Here is a 17,683-nt window from a genome sequence, read left to right as displayed (position 1 = left end):
CTATGGCTGCTGTACCGTCATTATGGCAAGTTAGACCAATATTTAAATCCCGGGGTAATGTGCTACTTTTCCATTTTTTTATTAAGGTACATCCATGATCTATTTATAACAGTCATGCAATGAGATCATAGGAAAGCGCATTTTTGTGATAAAATGTTCTCATGTAAACAACTAAAATAGTTTTTCAAAGTTAGTAGCTCCCTCTCTCTATGTAGGACAGATATGAAAAATTATGCATTAATTGAGTATGACCTGCCTTAACATACCCGCGCAATGTGGATATGTGTTTATGACATAAGTGTAGATATCTGTCTATAACTGTAGTGTGGATATTTGTCTATAACTGTAGTCTAGATATCTGTCTATAACTGTAGTGTGGATATCTGTCTATAACGGTAGTGTAGATATATGTCTATAACTGTAGTGTAGATATCTGTTTATAACTGTATTGTAGAGATCTGTCCATAACTGTAGTGTAGAAATCTGTCTATAACTGTAGTGTGGATATCTGTCTATAACGGTAGTGTGGACATCTATATATAACTGTGGTGTAGATATCTGTCAATAACTGTAGTGTAAATATCTGTCTATACATGTAGTGTAGATATATGTCTATAACTGTAGTGTATATATCTGTCAATAACTGTAGTGTAGATATCTGTCTATATCTGTAGTGTAGATATATGTCTATAACTGTAGTGAAGATATCTTTTTATAACTATAGCGTCGATATCTGTCTATAACTGTAGTGTAGAGATCTGTCAATAACTGTAGTGTAGAGATCTGTCTATAAATATAGTGTATATATCTGTGAATAACTGTAATGTGGATAGATGTCTATAACTGTAGTATACATATCTTTCTAAAACGATAGTGTGGATATATATTTATAACGGTGGTGTGGATATCTGTTTATAACAGTATTGTGGATATCTGTATATACCTGTAGTGTACATATCTGCATATACCTGTAGTGTTGATATATGTCTATAACTGTACTGTGGATATTTGTCTATAACTCTAGTGTGGATATTTGTCTATACCTATAGTGTAGATATATGTATATAACTGTAATGAGGATATCTGTATATAACTCTAGTGTAAATATCTGTCAATAACTGTAGTGTAGATATCTGTCTATAACTGTACTGTGGATATTTGTGTATAACTATAGTGTAGATAGGTGTATATAACTGTAGTGTTGATATCTGTCTATAAATGTAGTGTAGTTATTTGTAAATAACTGTAGTGTAGATATATGTATATACCTGTAGTGTAGATATTTGTGTATAACTCTAGTGTAGATAGTTGTCTATAACTGTAGTGTAGATATCAGTCTGTAATATAGTAATATCTCTACAATGGTAGTGTTGATATCTGTCTATAACTGCAATGCTGATATCTCTTTATAACTGTAGTGTGGATATTTGTCTATAACTATAGTGTGTCTGTCTTTAACTGTAATGTAGATATATGTGTATAACTGTAGTGTAGATATCTGTATATAACTGTAGTGTAGATATATGTGTATAACTGTAGTGTGGATATATGTCTATAACTGTAGTGTGTCTGTCTATAACTGTAGTGTAGATATTTGTGTATAACTGTAGTGTATATATCTGTCTATAACTGTAGTGTTGAGATCTGTCTATAACTGTAGTGTAGATATTTGTCTATAACTGTAGTGTAGATATTTGTCTATAACTGTAAAGTGTATATCTCTCTATAACTATAGTGTGGATATTTTTCTAAAACAGTATTGTAGATATTTGTCTATAACTGTAGTCTAGATATCTTTTTGAAATGATAGTGTGGATATCTGTATATAATGGTAGTGTAGATATCTGTTGATAACTGTAGTGTAGATATGTGTTTATAACTGTAGTGTAGATATCTGCTGATAACTGTAGTGTAGATATATGTGTATAACTATAGTGTGTCTGTCTATAACTGTAGTGTAGATATATGTGTATAACTATAGTGTAGATATCTGTCTATAACTGTAAAGTGTATATCTCTCTATAACCATAGTGTGGATATTTTTCTAAAACAGTAGTGTAGATATTTGTCTATATCTGTAGTATAGATATCTGTCTATAACTGTAGTGTAGATATCTGTCTATAACTGTAGTGTAGATATCTGTCTATAACTGTAGTGTAGATATCTGTTGATAACTGTAGTGTAGATATCTGTCTATAACTGTAGTGTAGATATCAGTCTATAACTGTAGTGTGGATATCTGTCTATAATTGTAGTGTGGATATCTGTAAATAACTGTAGTGTGGATATCTGTCTATAACTGTAGTGTATATATCTGTCTATAACTTTAGTGTTGATATCTGTCTATAACTGTATTGTAGATATCTGTTGATAACTGTAGTGTAGATATCTGTTGATAACTGTAGTGTAGATATATGTCTATAACTGTAGTGTAGATATCTGTTGATAACTGTAGTGGATATATCTGTATATAACTGTAGTGTAGATATCTGTTGATAACTGTAGTGTAGATATCTGTTGATAACTGTAGTGTAGATATCTGTCTATAACTGTAGTGTTGATATCTGTCTATAACTGTAGTGTAGATATCTGTATATAACTGTAGTGTAGATATCTGTATATAACTGTAGTGTAGATATCTGTCTATAACTGTAGTGTAGATATCTGTCTATAACTGTAGTGTAGATATCTGCTGATAACTGTAGTGTAGATATTTGTCTATAACTGTAGTGTAGATATCTGTTGATAACTGTAGTGGATATATCTGTTGATAACTGTAGTGGATATATCTGTTGATAACAGTAGTGTAGATATTTGTCTATAACTGTAGTGTAGATATCTGTTGATAACTGTAGTGTAGATATCTGTTAATAACTGTAGTGTAGATATCTGTCTATAACTGTAGTGTAGATATCTGTTAATAACTGAAGTGTAGATATCTGTTGATAACTGTAGTGTAGATATCTGTTTCGGCATTCGCAAAGCTCTGGGAAAAACATACGTGGCAATACGTACCTGGGAGAAGTAAACCTCTCCTATTGACCGGTCACACCCACCGTGAACCCTCTATCTTGATCAAGTAAATAGAACATAACCCAATATGTATATAAAGGCGCTCCGTACCAATTTCAACTGGAATGTTAATTCCCATCCCGCTAATATACTATGTTTATCAAGATGCATACGGAATTTAAATTGCTAAAGATATCCAAGGTAAAACTTTGAAAAGGCAAATAAAAATGAATGTTGAAGAATATTTAAATATTTAATCAAATTTCTTACTTGGACATTTACCGTTACATTTTATTATAGTCAACAGTAGCAGTTCAAAGTTCGAAGTGATGCCTGTAAAATTAAAAAGCGAATCATATTGAAGCTTGAATGAGCCATAAATTTGTTAAATAATTTCAAACCTGGTTTACTTATGATGCTCGCTTGATTAAAGGTTAAGATAACAAACAGTGATCAATCTTATAACTCCTACAAGCAATAGAAAATAGAGCGTTGGACAAACACGGACCCCTGGACACACCAGAGGTGGAATCAGGTGCCTAGGAGGAGTAAGCATCTCCTGTCGATCGGTCACACCCACCGTGAGCCCAATATTCTGATCAGGTAAACGGAGTTATCTGCAGCCAACATCAGTGTGTCAAGAACGGCTTAACATTCGGTATGAAACACGTCAGACTAGATCTGACCCAATGATAGGTTGAATTGACGAACTAGATCGTTATAACGACCATAGAATCTGTGAAATGCTGACTTCAATCGAGACTGTTGAAACCTTTGTACCATCAACTTCTTTGTCAGTAGGTTATCTCGACCTAAATTCTGACCATACACAGAACAAGCTCTTGCGTATCGAATCAGTTGAGATATATAAACACCATCTGCAGGTGATAAAGGAATATTGCTACATAAATATGGGAAGTTGACAATTTGAAAAGCTAAAATCATCCCGTTTGTCATACAGTTGAGTTGTCAGTTTTCCGTTAATGTCTACTTTCAATAAAATATCTAAGTATGAAGCAGAGGTGAACGACTCTGTGGTGTCCTTTATTTACGAGCTCACAGGGATATATCAGATTGACATATGAATGAAAGTTATTATTGTTAATGCACAAATCGTCATCTATATTTCTAAATGTCGAAATGAAGGCCACAGAGAATGATTTTGTCTTCTCATGTAGAAGTTTTTGAATAAATTCTGCTTCATATGAATATAGAAGCAGGTCAGCTAACAAAAGAGCAAAATTTGTGCTCATGGGAATTCCAAGAGACTGTTGGAAAAGCTGGTCACCAAAAACCACGAAGGTATTGTCAATGGAAAACTTTAGCATATTTTTTATTTTGGAATCTCCTGTACCTGATGATGCTTTGCATATTGAGTTATGACTGATGATGGTCCTGCTGGTTTTGAAAAGACGATTTCCCAATATATGTAATTACACCGGAAACTTTAATCACGTATTGTAATCCCATTGTATACCCCAAACCATGTTTTGACCAAACGCGACTCTGTAAGTTACCCGTAGATGTTTGCATATTTTAAAATACCACTAATCACGACAATGCTACTCTGAAGAAAAACATTTTTACAGATTTTTCCTTACGTATTTAAATATACTTTATTCTTCAGTCGTAAACTCACCATACAGCCCCGGGTTATATAATTTGAACAACTTGGATCTATTCTATATGAGCATGGTTACCTCGTTACTCTGGTGAAGAATTGGTGTAACGCAAAACAGGATATGTGCATGTTTGCTGAAATTGCTGTCTTGTATTTTTCTATGTCGCAAGGAAATTGAATTCAACGCGTTCTTGTTAAACGTTTATATGAGTGAGGTTAAACAAACATAATTGCAAGAAAATTTGAAATCAATATCTTTGAAAGTACAGAAAGTATATATATCTTTATTTGACCCTTCTTGCTTTAGATCATGCAGAACACCTTAGTACAGTGTTACCCCAGCCGAACATCGATACGTTTGATAAAGATTGGATGAAAAAATGCATTAAACCGTGTTTTCATCGTCAAAACCAAACAAAATACATATTTATTAAGAATCATTAATTCTATCAAAAATACTTATCAAAAAAGATCATTATGCTTCTATTTTTACAATACATATAACAACATATGCAAGGTGAAGATAACGAACAGTGATCAATCTCATAACTCCTACAAGCAATACAAAATAGATAGTTGGGCAAACACGGACCCCTGGACACACCAGAGGTGGAATCAGGTGACTAGGAGGAGTAAGCATCCCCTGTCGACATATCAATCTTACACAAACGCAAAGACTATAAAACATTGATATCATAGACCAGACCGCCTCCTGGCGGCCGGTAAAAAGAACAAGGTCCGATTCTGATGTTTAATTCACAAAAGGAAGCACAATGCAGATGTTTTCTTTACATAACGACAATACACAGTTATGTGTTTCTAGCATAATTTACCCGTCATTTATTGTAGAGAGAGAGAGAGAGAGAGAGAGAGAGAGAGAGAGAGAGAGAGAGAGAGAGAGCGAAAGAGAGAGAGAGATGAATTTATACACCAGTCGATTATCTGTTTTGACTTTTCCCCCTAACTTTTGATTTTCATCAAATCTTCAAACTATTGACATATTTGTGACTTTATATTCAAACACAGAATGAATATTTCGCAAGTAAATAATCCGATTAAAACTTGCTTTGTTTTTATTTATGAAAACTAGTAATTTCATGATTGCACCATACTGTTTGAGCGACATATACCATAGTGATTATTCTAACTAAAGCCTACACGGCGCAAACTTTTGCTGGTAAAAATTACCTGAACAGTTTCGGTGTTTGAGAACGTATGCATAAAGCCATTGGTTGAATTCTTTCAAGGCAAGGCTTTTGCAAGGTTTAAACCATAGTCACAGTAAAAACATCAAAAGATATCAAGGAGAAATGAAGATTTTTGGCCAGCTAACAAAACAGAAGTTTCCTTGAATCTGGTCAACAAATAGGAAATCATACTCACTATATCCCAATCTTCCTTTTCACTGTAGATCCACCCCGGACTCTTTACAAACCAGCCACTAGCTGAAGATTTGTTCTCATAGTTTATTTCGCAGAAATTTGCTCCTTTGTAATAACTCACGGATTTACATCGTGTTGTTCTCAAACACTCCTCAGCACAGTCTAAAATACTGAAGTCCACAAAAGAGGTTATTGTTTTTCTATCCAATCTGTATCCATATTGTAACTTTGAGTAACTGTCTTGTAAACGGGCGTTGCAGTTAATAATCACAATCACCACAAACACCAGGGTATCCTTCCTTGCCATTTTAGTAGTCGTTGTGTACAAGTTTGTACAATATCTCAGAAAGCAGTTTGGTTGTACAACACCTTGTGGAGTTTGGTGAATGATGTAACTCTTTCCGTGAGATAACAGAACGCTTAATGTAACTGCTGTTCATTAATATGTATAATCAACTGGAAATGTCAAAAGATGCAATTGCGTCCGCGGTATCTATTATTTGTGTTTTCATAACTGGAAAAAAGATCAGTGGTTTTTCGGATTAGTTTTATTATTTATTTATCATTATTTGCATCCTCGCCAAAACGGATGAGTGCCAATAGTGAATGCACTGAAATGGGTTTATATCAGGGAGTGTCTATAGATACCTTTAACTTCGAATTCCATCATTTAGTTGCACGTTATTGAATTTAACAACGTTAGAGCCAATATTGTTCAAACATGTCCATCATCGACCGGTTTCAAACTTTTATTAATTTTCATATAGTCTGGGTCCACACTTGCACCAGATCCCCTAAAGATCAAAGAGTTTACAATTCAGGTGGAAGACTGCACGATTAATATGTTGAAATTGTTAATAGGCCTAGAGCAGCTTGGTACGCATGCGTGAATCCTGATTTTTCTTAGGAGAGTTTGATTGCAAGAAAAATTAGAGGTTGTAACAACTGGACGAGCATGAAAAATGCACATATATATTATTTTTCTACAAAGCTCACAAGGGAAAGGATTGGGCCCATACCCCCCCCCCCCCCTCCTCTATTCGCGGGGCATAAACTTAATAGAGCTCACTTTTGATCTAAGTTTTACTTGTATATGAAAGGTGTGTGTTCACGTTTTACAGCCCTAAAACCTGACACGACTTCTACCAATGTTTCAAACAAGCAGGATTACGACTCGGTAGGGTGGGTGAATTCAAAGAACAAATTAGGACAATATCAAATTGTACAAACTCCTACTCTTTGACACAGGTGTTGAATATATCAACATAACATAATTTAAATATATGTAGATTAAACTTCGTTATATTTTAGAAACACCTAAACTTCTTCCTCATTTCTGCTTCAGTTGGTGTTCCTGTATATACACATGGATCGTAGCGGCGGAAATTTGCAGGCATAAATGTGGGGTTGTTTTTATTATCAAAATTAATTTGTATGATTGTAGATAGTTTGTGAAGCCTTTTCAATAACATTTTGTTCTACATACCTGAAGTTAATCCACAATTACTAACATGCTACATTTCTCGATTCATATATATTCATAAGATAACGGCGTTGTCATCAACAAGAATACCGCACATGCATTGGCTGATTCATCCAGATTGATGATATATTTTTAACTGATTCAATAAGCAATTTCTTTGCCGATGATGAGTGCGATATTCAATATGGTTTTGTTAGTGAAACTGAGTAAGTAAAATACTTAGAATAAAAGTATTAGAATTGTACGAGGGCGAGTCAATAAGTAATCAGCCTATCACATTTCCACTTGACCGAGACGGTCACGATTTTCATGCCTTGTTTCAATACATGTGTTGTACCTGGGTGAAAAATTGCACACGTATGGAATCATTTTAATCGTTATAACGACCATAGAATTTGCGAAATGCTGACTTCAATCGAGACTGTTGAAACTTCTGTACCATCAACTTCTTTGCCAGTAGCTTACCTCGATTTAAAAACTGACTATGCACAGAACAAGCTCTTGTATATCGAAACAGTTGAGATATATAAACACCATCTGCAGGTGATAATGGAATATTGCTACACAAATATGGGAAGTTGACGATAGAGAAGCTGAAATCACCCCGCTTGTCATACAGTTGAGTTGTCAGTTTGCCGTTAATGTATACTTTCAATAAAATATCTTAGTATGAAGCAGAAGTGGACGACTCTGTGGTGTCCTTTATTTCGAGCTCACACGGATATATCAAATCGAAATATGAATGAAAGCTATCATTGTTAAAAGACAAAACGTCATCGATATATCAAAATGTCGAAATAAAGGCCACAGCGAGGGATTCTTTCTTCTTACGTAGAAGTGTTTGAATAAATTCTGCTTGATATGAATAAAGAAACAGGTCACCTAACAAAGGAGCACAATTCGTGCCCATGGGAATTCCAACATATCAAGAATTATTGAACAAGTGAAAAGTATATAAGAAGTATTTGAACATATAAAAACTATTTGCAAATCGATGAACATGAGTCATATTTTAATGATTAAAATAGATGGAAATTATTTGAACAAATGATAACTTTTAATAGTTTGACAACTCTTCATTGAGATTACATGACTGAAATATCATTTGATTGAGAAGTTGACATTGCATGTATTTTTGAGAAAATTCGAAAATATATATATACAGGAACAAACACGACTAACACACTCTGGCTGAGTCAAGATATCTTCTGAAAACTTGAGAATTCCATTAATAATTTTTCAAGGTGTAAGGTTTTACTATTGAGAATTCTAATACTTCAGTAATTAGAATGTTCTAGATTTTTTGTGTATGGCATAAATGAAAATTTGAGAACTATTTCAAACATATGAGTAATATTTGAAATATTGTTTGAGAACTTCACGAATCTTTAATTTTACAATTCATTTTGGAATAATTGACAGAGCGCGAGAACAATCTGAAGCTCTAGAACAATCTGAAGATTGTAAATCCATGTAAGAATATTTTAACACATGATATCGTTTGAGAATTTCACAGATGTATTATAATTCAGTTTGGAATAATATGGCAGACCGTGAGAAATATCTGAAGATTAAAAATCTATGTAACATAATGAATGACTCATTTGAAATATCTTTTGAAAAACAGCATATAAATGTAAAACTTATACGGTACCAATTTTGATGCACCAGATGCGCATTTCGACAAATAATGTCTCTTCAGTGATGCTCAACCGAAATGTTTGAAATCCGAAATAACTATGAAGTTTTAGAGCTAAATATAGCCAAAATCAGCGTGCCAAAAAAGTGGAGTCAAATTCGTCCATGGATAAGAGCTATGCATGAGGGAGATAATCCTTAATTTTGAAATGAATTTCTAAATTTTATGACAACAATTAAATATACATCCGTATTTTCAAGCTGTGATACTCCTTTGTCCACTCCATGCATAACGGTTCACGGTAAAAATCCAACTTATCAGGTACTTAGATCATGAAACAAAAACAAATTTATTATCTTGACCTGTAATGAAAAAAATAACATATATGTTTCTTCTGAGCTAAATGTTTAATTTCTGGGTGCCACAGCATGCTAGAATCATACGGATATTTCAAAATGAAAAGTCTACAGACTCTAATGCCATTTTCCATTTTCCAAGGTGATCATCCTCACAGATCTTAAATATTCCCTATAAGCTCAAAAGGAAAACAATACACGGATTTCCTTTTGATCATTTACAAAGCATGATCTTAATTCAATTTTGAAAACTGCAATTTTAAATGTATGTACATGTTTTTTTCTTTCTGGTTGAATAGACTGGCTATAAACTTTTTTACCCTGTTTTACCATTATTGAATTATCATTACAAAATGAATAACCATTAATGATTCCTTAAAGCTTTTCCCAACTCAATTGTATGGTAAACGGATTGATTTCAGCTTTTCCATCGTCAACTTCCCATATTTATGTAGCAATATTCCATTATCACCTGCAGATGGTGTTTATATCTCCCAAGTGATTCGATACGCAAGAGCTTGTTCTGCGTATAGTCAGTTTTTAAATCGAGGCAAGCTACTGGCAAACAAGTTGATGGTACAGGAGTTTCAACAGTCTGGATTGAAGTCAGCATTTCGCAAATTGGGTCAAATGCTGTCTAACGTGTTTCATACCGATTGTTAAGCCGTTCTTGGCACACTGATTTTGACTGGGAAGAACTCCGTTTACCTGATCAGAATATAGGGCTCACGGCGGGTGTGACCGGTCAACAGGGGATGCTTACTCCTCCTAGGCACCTGATCCCACCTCTGGTGTGTCCAGGGGTCCGTGTTTGCCCAACTATCTAATATGTATTGCTTGTAGGAGTTATGAGATTGAGTTATTTGACCCAATGCGAGGTTGTATTGACGAACTAGATCGTTATAACGACCATATAATTTGCGAAATGCTGATTTCAATCGAGACTGTTGAAATCCCTGTATCATCAACTTGTTTGTCAGTAGCTTACCTCGATTTAAAAACTGACTATATCCAGAACAAGTTCTTGCATATCGAATCAGTTGAGATATATAAACACCATATGCAGGTGATAATGGAATATTGCTACACAAATATGGGAAGTTGACGATGGAGAAGCTGAAATCATCCCGTTTGTCATACAGTTGAGTTGTCAGTTTGCCGGTAATGTCTAATTTCAATAAAATATCTAAGTATGAAGCAGAAGTGGACGACTCTGTGGTGTCCTTTATTTCGAGCTCACACGGATATATCAAATCGACATATGAATGAAAGCTATCATTGTTAAGAGACAAAACGTCATCGATATATCTAAAATTCGAATTGAAAGTCACAGCGAGAGATTTTTTCTTCTCACGTAGAAGTTTTAAATCATTCAGCTTCATATGAATATAAAAACAGGTCAGCTAACAAAGGAGCACAATTCGTGCCCATGGGAATTCCAACAGACTGTTGGAAGACCTGATCACCAAAGACCACGATGATATTGTCAATGAGGAACTCTAGCATATTTTTTATTTCAACTTCAGAGTACTTGTGCTTGGAATCAGAGTGGTGTTTAACAAAGTAAGTTTTTGAATGACTGATCACTAGATATGAATATTTCCGTTTTCTGTTGTTCTTGAAGAAGCAACTGTCTATGATGTCAAAAAGTCTAGTCTTTAATTTATCGTGAGGAAAGGTCGTGTATAGTGTTGAAAAGTCATATATTTTAATGCTATTGATTTGGGAAAATTTCTGTGATTTCAAGTTTACTAAAAGTTCTGTAGAATTATATATATATATATATATATATATATATATATATATATATCATACCGAATACACAATTTCCGAGTTGCCCAATAGATATTTCCCTTTGTTGAACTCTTACGCACGGGTGAGAGGCAAAGTATGTTTTCGTGTCTACGTGGTGGGTACAAATGTTTATGTGTTCATATATTAATTAAATGATGATTACCAGACGTTATCCACCTTCAACCTGCAGGGACACACAAATATAGTAAGTTTATGAGTAATTTATAATAAAATAGCTCAAGCAAAATACGATAATCACCATCTTTCTTTGATTAAGTATCACTCGTGTAGAAAAGGGAAAATAATCATAATAATTTCATATGTGATTTAATGACTTAATTCAAACAAAACAATTTATTTTTTATATGGTCACTTTAATGCATACCTACGGCTATTATGAACAATATTCACGCTTTCGTAACTTTTATCCTTATTCACATAGCCAATCTATCATATGTAAACATCTAATATTCATCCAAGCGTTCAGCAGAACATTGAACGTACCTCTATCACAAAAGAGCTAATACCTCGGAAGCAGCATATTGTATTGTATTGCCTAACTATCTATTTTGTATTGCTTGTAGGAGTTATGAGATTGATCACTGTTCGTTATCTTCACCTTGCATTCGTATAATACGGCACTATATGTTTTTTCCACGATTGAACGTACTCGCACCTCAGAGGTTAGAGATAAAATAAGAGAATAAAAGTCTTCCTGATTTGAACTTTTGTAGGTACCCGCTTCTTCAAACAATGTTTGATGCTTAGCAATTGACAGCTAAATATGTATCAGTCAACTTCAAAGAAAGTGGCTCCCATCAGCCACGTATCTCCAATCACTTGACTCTACACTAATTTAGTGTTTCGGCGGTGTGATACGAGGTTAATTGATATTAATTGGTTTTATATTGAAGAAATAGTTTTTCTTCATTTTGCTGCAAATCCGCCTCATCAGGAGTTTATTTGCATTATTTATATATGCATTAACATATATAATTATCTAATAATTGAGGAGGTGAGCATATCACCCAAGTTTTTATTGCGTTTGTAGGACACAATAGGTAAATCCGGGAAAATTTTGTTGCATTCTTCATCCTTTGTAAGGATGTGCCAGTATTTTGTCAGTTTTCTTTTTAAACGTCGTATTCAGGGGTTGTATTTTGTGACGAAAACAAGAGGAATTCCTTGTTTCCTGATGCCTTTTTTATTTTGCAGGGTATTTTTTCTATTATTGTTAGAAAGTATATTTTGCATGCTTGATTTGATTTCATTTTCATTATATCCTCTTTTTAACAGATTAATCTCAAACTCACGCAGAAATTTAAGCAAAGTGTTCTCATTGATTGTATTTCTCATATGTGGTATTGTTTCCCCTTTGATAAATCTTTTGAAAACAGAGGAATTATGTGCACTGTTACGTTCCAAATATTGGAATGTATTTGTAGGTTTAATGTAGGTTTTAAAATCAAGGATTAAACTTGTTTTAAATCTGTTTCCCTTAAACACCGTAGTGTCTAAGAAGTGTAGTTCTTGTTTAGAGATTTCATATGTGAATTTGAGTAGAGGATGGTGTGAATTAGCTATTTCAAATAGCTCATGAATGTCATTTTCCAATCCATGAAAAATGATAAATCCGTCATCGCGATAGCGACCATGATAAATTATTTTGTCTTTCCCTGCAAATTTATCGATAATTTCATCAGTGATTTGATGTAGGCGAATGTCACACACAGATGGGGAACATCTAGAACCCATCGCACATCCTATTGTTTGTTTATACATAGCCGAATTGAATTCAAATATATTGTTTTCTAAAACAAGTCATAAAAGAAAACAAAGATATGTTGTAGGTGGAGCTGTTATTGAATATTCTGCTTTGTTAAATTTATAATAGGCCATTTGAACAGCCGTAATTAGCTCTTTGAAATGCATATCTCACAAATAGGGTAGGGAGACTATATCTGCTCCCCAAAATACACAAGCTCAAAATTGAGACATTTGAAGATATTAAAAACAATGGTAGCTGCAATTCACCAATTATTCCACCAGGTCGACTTATTATCTCACAAATTGGCTCGCCTACGGAACACATAAGTCAGTATTTAGATCATTGTTTAACTCCCATCGTGCAAACACTTAGCACTTACATCAGGGACAGTTCAGACTTCATCCTGAAAATTGAACAGCTAAGGCCACACACTGAGAGCCTGCTGGTCAGTTATGATGTAACTTCGCTCTACACCAATATGCATTTCGAAGAGCTAATTACGGCTGTTCCAATTGCCTATTATAAATTTAACAAAGCAGAATATTCAATAACAGCTCCACCTACAACATATCTTTGTTTTCTTTTATGATTTGTTTTAGAAAACAATATATTTGAATTCAATTCGGCTTTGTATAAACAAACAATAGGATGTGCGATGGGTTCTAGATGTTCCCCATCTGTGTGTGACATTCGCCTACATCAAATCACTGATGAAATTATCGATAAATTTGCAGGGAAAGACAAAATAATTTATCATGGTCGCTATCGCGATGACGGATTTATCATTTTTCATGGATTGGAAAATGACATTCATGAGCTATTTGAAATAGCTAATTCACACCATCCTCTACTCAAATTCACATATGAAATCTCTAAACAAGAACTACACTTCTTAGACACTACGGTGTTTAAGGGAAACAGATTTAAAACAAGTTTAATCCTTGATTTTAAAACCTACATTAAACCTACAAATACATTCCAATATTTGGAACGTAGCAGTGCACATAATTCCTCTGTCTTCAAAGGATTTATCAAAGGGGAAACAATACGACATATGAGAAATACAAGCAATGAAAACACTTTGCTTAAATTTTTGCGTGAGTTTGAGATTAATCTGTTAAAAAGAGGATAAAATGAAAATGAAATCAAATCAAGCATGCAAAATGTACTTGCTAACAATAATAGAAAAAATATCCTGCAAAATAAAAAAGGCATCAAGAAACAAGGAATTCCTCTTGTTTTCGTCACAAAATACAACCCCTGCATACGACGTTTAAAAAGAAAACTGACAAAATACTGGCACATCCTTACAAAGGATGAAGAATGCAACAAAATTTTCCCGGATTTACCTATTGTGTCCTACAAACGCAATAAAAACTTGGGTGATATGCTCACCTCCTCAATTATTAGATAATTATATATGTTAATGCATATATAAATAATGCAAATAAACTCCTGATGAGGCGGATTTGCAGCAATATGAAGAAAAACTACTTCTTCAATATAAAACCAACGAGCTATAACTGTGTTGGGATGCCAACACAAATGTCTCCGAACACTTCCCCATGTCAGAAATGGTTCTTGAAGCCAGATATGCACTCAGGATCCTCAAAGAACTCTAAAAACTGAATATGGTTGAAATCTGACGAACTTGATTTTTGACCGCCATTTTCTTCAATGGCGGCCATTTTGAAGCATTTGAAAATTGATTGGAAGAAAAAACTGATGCTAGAAATGAATTGTGGACCCTCAATTTACCCCAGAACCCAAATGTTGTAGAGATTTTAACACTTTCAAATATTTTGGTATATGACGGCCATCTTGAAAATGGCGGCTCAAAAAAAAATGATGGTGGAAATGGACTTGGGGTCACTAAATTACCCTAGAAATAGAATTTGGTTGAAATCCGACAACCTTGAGTTTTTGACGTATTTTGGCCGCCATCTTGAAACGGCGGCCATTTTGAAAAGTTGAATGCACCCTTCCTAGTGACCCTTTATCAGCTCACAAAGTTTGAAGTGGATCTGTCGAAACACTTTCACAAAATCGGTCGGACAAATTTCTCACTAAAGAAGAGGAATAATAAGAATAAGAAGAAAATAATAATAAGAAGAAAAAGAATGAAAAAAAACGGAGCAAAAACAATATGTCTCTGACACTTTGTGTTCGGAGACATGACTCCGACACTTTGTGTTCGGAGACATAATTAATATCAATTAATTTCGTATCACACCGCCGAAACACTAAATTAGTGTAGAGTCAAGTGATTGCAGGTACGTGGCTGATGGGAGCCACTTTCTTTGAAGACCACGCCAAATTTCAAATTTCATAGGAGTCTGAGGTACCATTTTTATTATCATAATTAAAGAGTTCAGTTACACAAAATGTTTATCTTTTTTTGCTCTGTTTCTTTATATTTCATTTTGATTTCATTTCCATGGTTTTGGTAGGTTTTGTTTCGTTTCGCATTTTACGCCAATGCAAGGTGAAGATAACGAAAAGTGATCAATCTCATAACATTCATGATAAATCAAAGTTTAAAAGATTTGACATTAGTGATACACAGTGAACACAATAATTTTCATATGATAATCCAAATAATGATAATCGATTTAATGATAATCACAAAAATGTAGTGTGATAATAAACAAGAACACTGTGGTGATCTTTTATGACAGGTGAAGATAACGAACAGTGATCAATCTCATAACTTCTATAAGCAATACAGAATAGAGAGTTTGACAAACACGGACCCTTGAATATACCAGAGGTGGGATCAGGTGCCAAGAAGGAGTAAGTATTCCCTGTCGACCGGTCACAAAGGATAACTTTTACTATCGTTGTTGTGAGGACCTTTAATATTGAATATTATGGTAATAAAACACAATGCAGGTACATTTGTGTATTTAGAAAATCTTAACATCCAACAACACCCCTCCTATTTGGCACATTTAGTGAACAATTCAGAATAGTAGAATACAACACACTACACACGACCATTCCTCACGATAAATTAAAGACTAGACTTTTTGACATCATAGACAGTTGCTTCGTCAACAAAAAACGGAAATATTTATATCTAGTGATCAGTCATTCAAAAACTTACTTTGTTAAACACCACTCTGATTCCACGCACAAGTACTCTGAAATTGAAATAAAAAATATGCTAGAGTTCCCCATTGACAATATCATCGTGGTCTTTGGTGATCAGGTCTTCCAACAGTCTGTTGGAATTCCCATGGGCACGAATTGTGCTCTTTTGTTAGTTGACCTGTTTTTATATTCATATGAAGCAGAATTTATTCAAAAACTTCTACGTGAGAAGAAAAAATCTCTCGCTGTGACTTTCAATTCGAATTTTAGATATATCGATGACGTTTTGTCTCTTAACAATGATAGCTTTCATTCATATGTCGATTTGATATATCCCTGTGAGCTCGAAATAAAGGACACCACAGAGTCGTCCACTTCTGCTTCATACTTAGATATTTTATTGAAAGTAGACATTAACGGCAAACTGACAACTCAACTGTATGACAAACGGGATGATTTCAGCTTCTCCATCGTCAACTTCCCATATTTATGTAGCAATATCCCATTATCACCTGCATATGGTGTTTATATATCTCAACTGATTCGATATGCAAGAGCTTGTTCTGGGTATAGTCAATTTTTAAATCGAGGTAAGCTACTGACAAACAAGTTGATGGTACAGGGATTTCAACAGTCTCGATTGAAGTCAGCATTTCGCAAATTCTATGGTCGTTATAACGATCTAGTTCGTCAATACAACCTCGCATTGGGTCAAATGCTGTCTGACGTGTTTCATACCGATTGTTAATCCGTTCTTGGCACACTGATTTTGACTGCGGATAACTCCGTTTACCTGATCAGGATATGGGGCTCTCGGCGGGTGTGACCGTTCAACAGGGGATGCTTACTCCTCCTAGGCACCTGATCCCACCTCTGGTGTCTCCAGGGGTCCGTGTTTGCCCAACTATCTATTTTGTATTGCTTGTAGGAGTTATGAGATTGATCACTGTTCGTTATCTTCACCTTGCATGATACATGTTTGTAACCCGTTTTTTTAATTTTGTACCATGGAGGCATACATGTCTCTGAATCATTTCTTGTTTACACTTGTACTGTTGTGCATGTCCTATATTGTTTAACCAAGCTTAAGATTGTTAATGTTATTTTTCAATAATCTTTATATTTATAAGTGTTTGAATCTTTAATAAAAGCATTGCATTGTATATAAAATGTTTGTGTTTGTTTTAATTTGTGGTTGGTAATATCTCAGATTTTATTCAATGAATAGATAATTGGTTTGCATAAGCTTTGCTGAATGATTTGTAAATTTCAGAAGCAGAATATACATCACTAATATTAAAGTGTGACTGTGTGTACATAGCCTTGATTCAATTATGTCATATTTTTTAGAAGAGTAGGCTATTCATGTTAATAAGTTTCTGGAGGTTTCCGCACTGCATAAACCTAGATTGTGAAGTAGTTTAAGTAGTGCGGAAACCTTGCGTATACCTAAGGTGGGGACTAGTTTCAGTAGTGCGAAAACAGTGCAGAAACCTTAGGTTTCCGCAAGTTTCCGCTGCGTAAACCACCTGGA

This window comes from Ostrea edulis, chromosome 7 (genome assembly GCF_947568905.1).
Source record: "Ostrea edulis chromosome 7, xbOstEdul1.1, whole genome shotgun sequence".
Taxonomy (NCBI): Eukaryota; Metazoa; Mollusca; class Bivalvia; order Ostreida; family Ostreidae; genus Ostrea; species Ostrea edulis.
The sequence above is the reverse complement of the archived record's forward strand: the minus strand, read 5'-3'. Positions refer to the sequence as shown.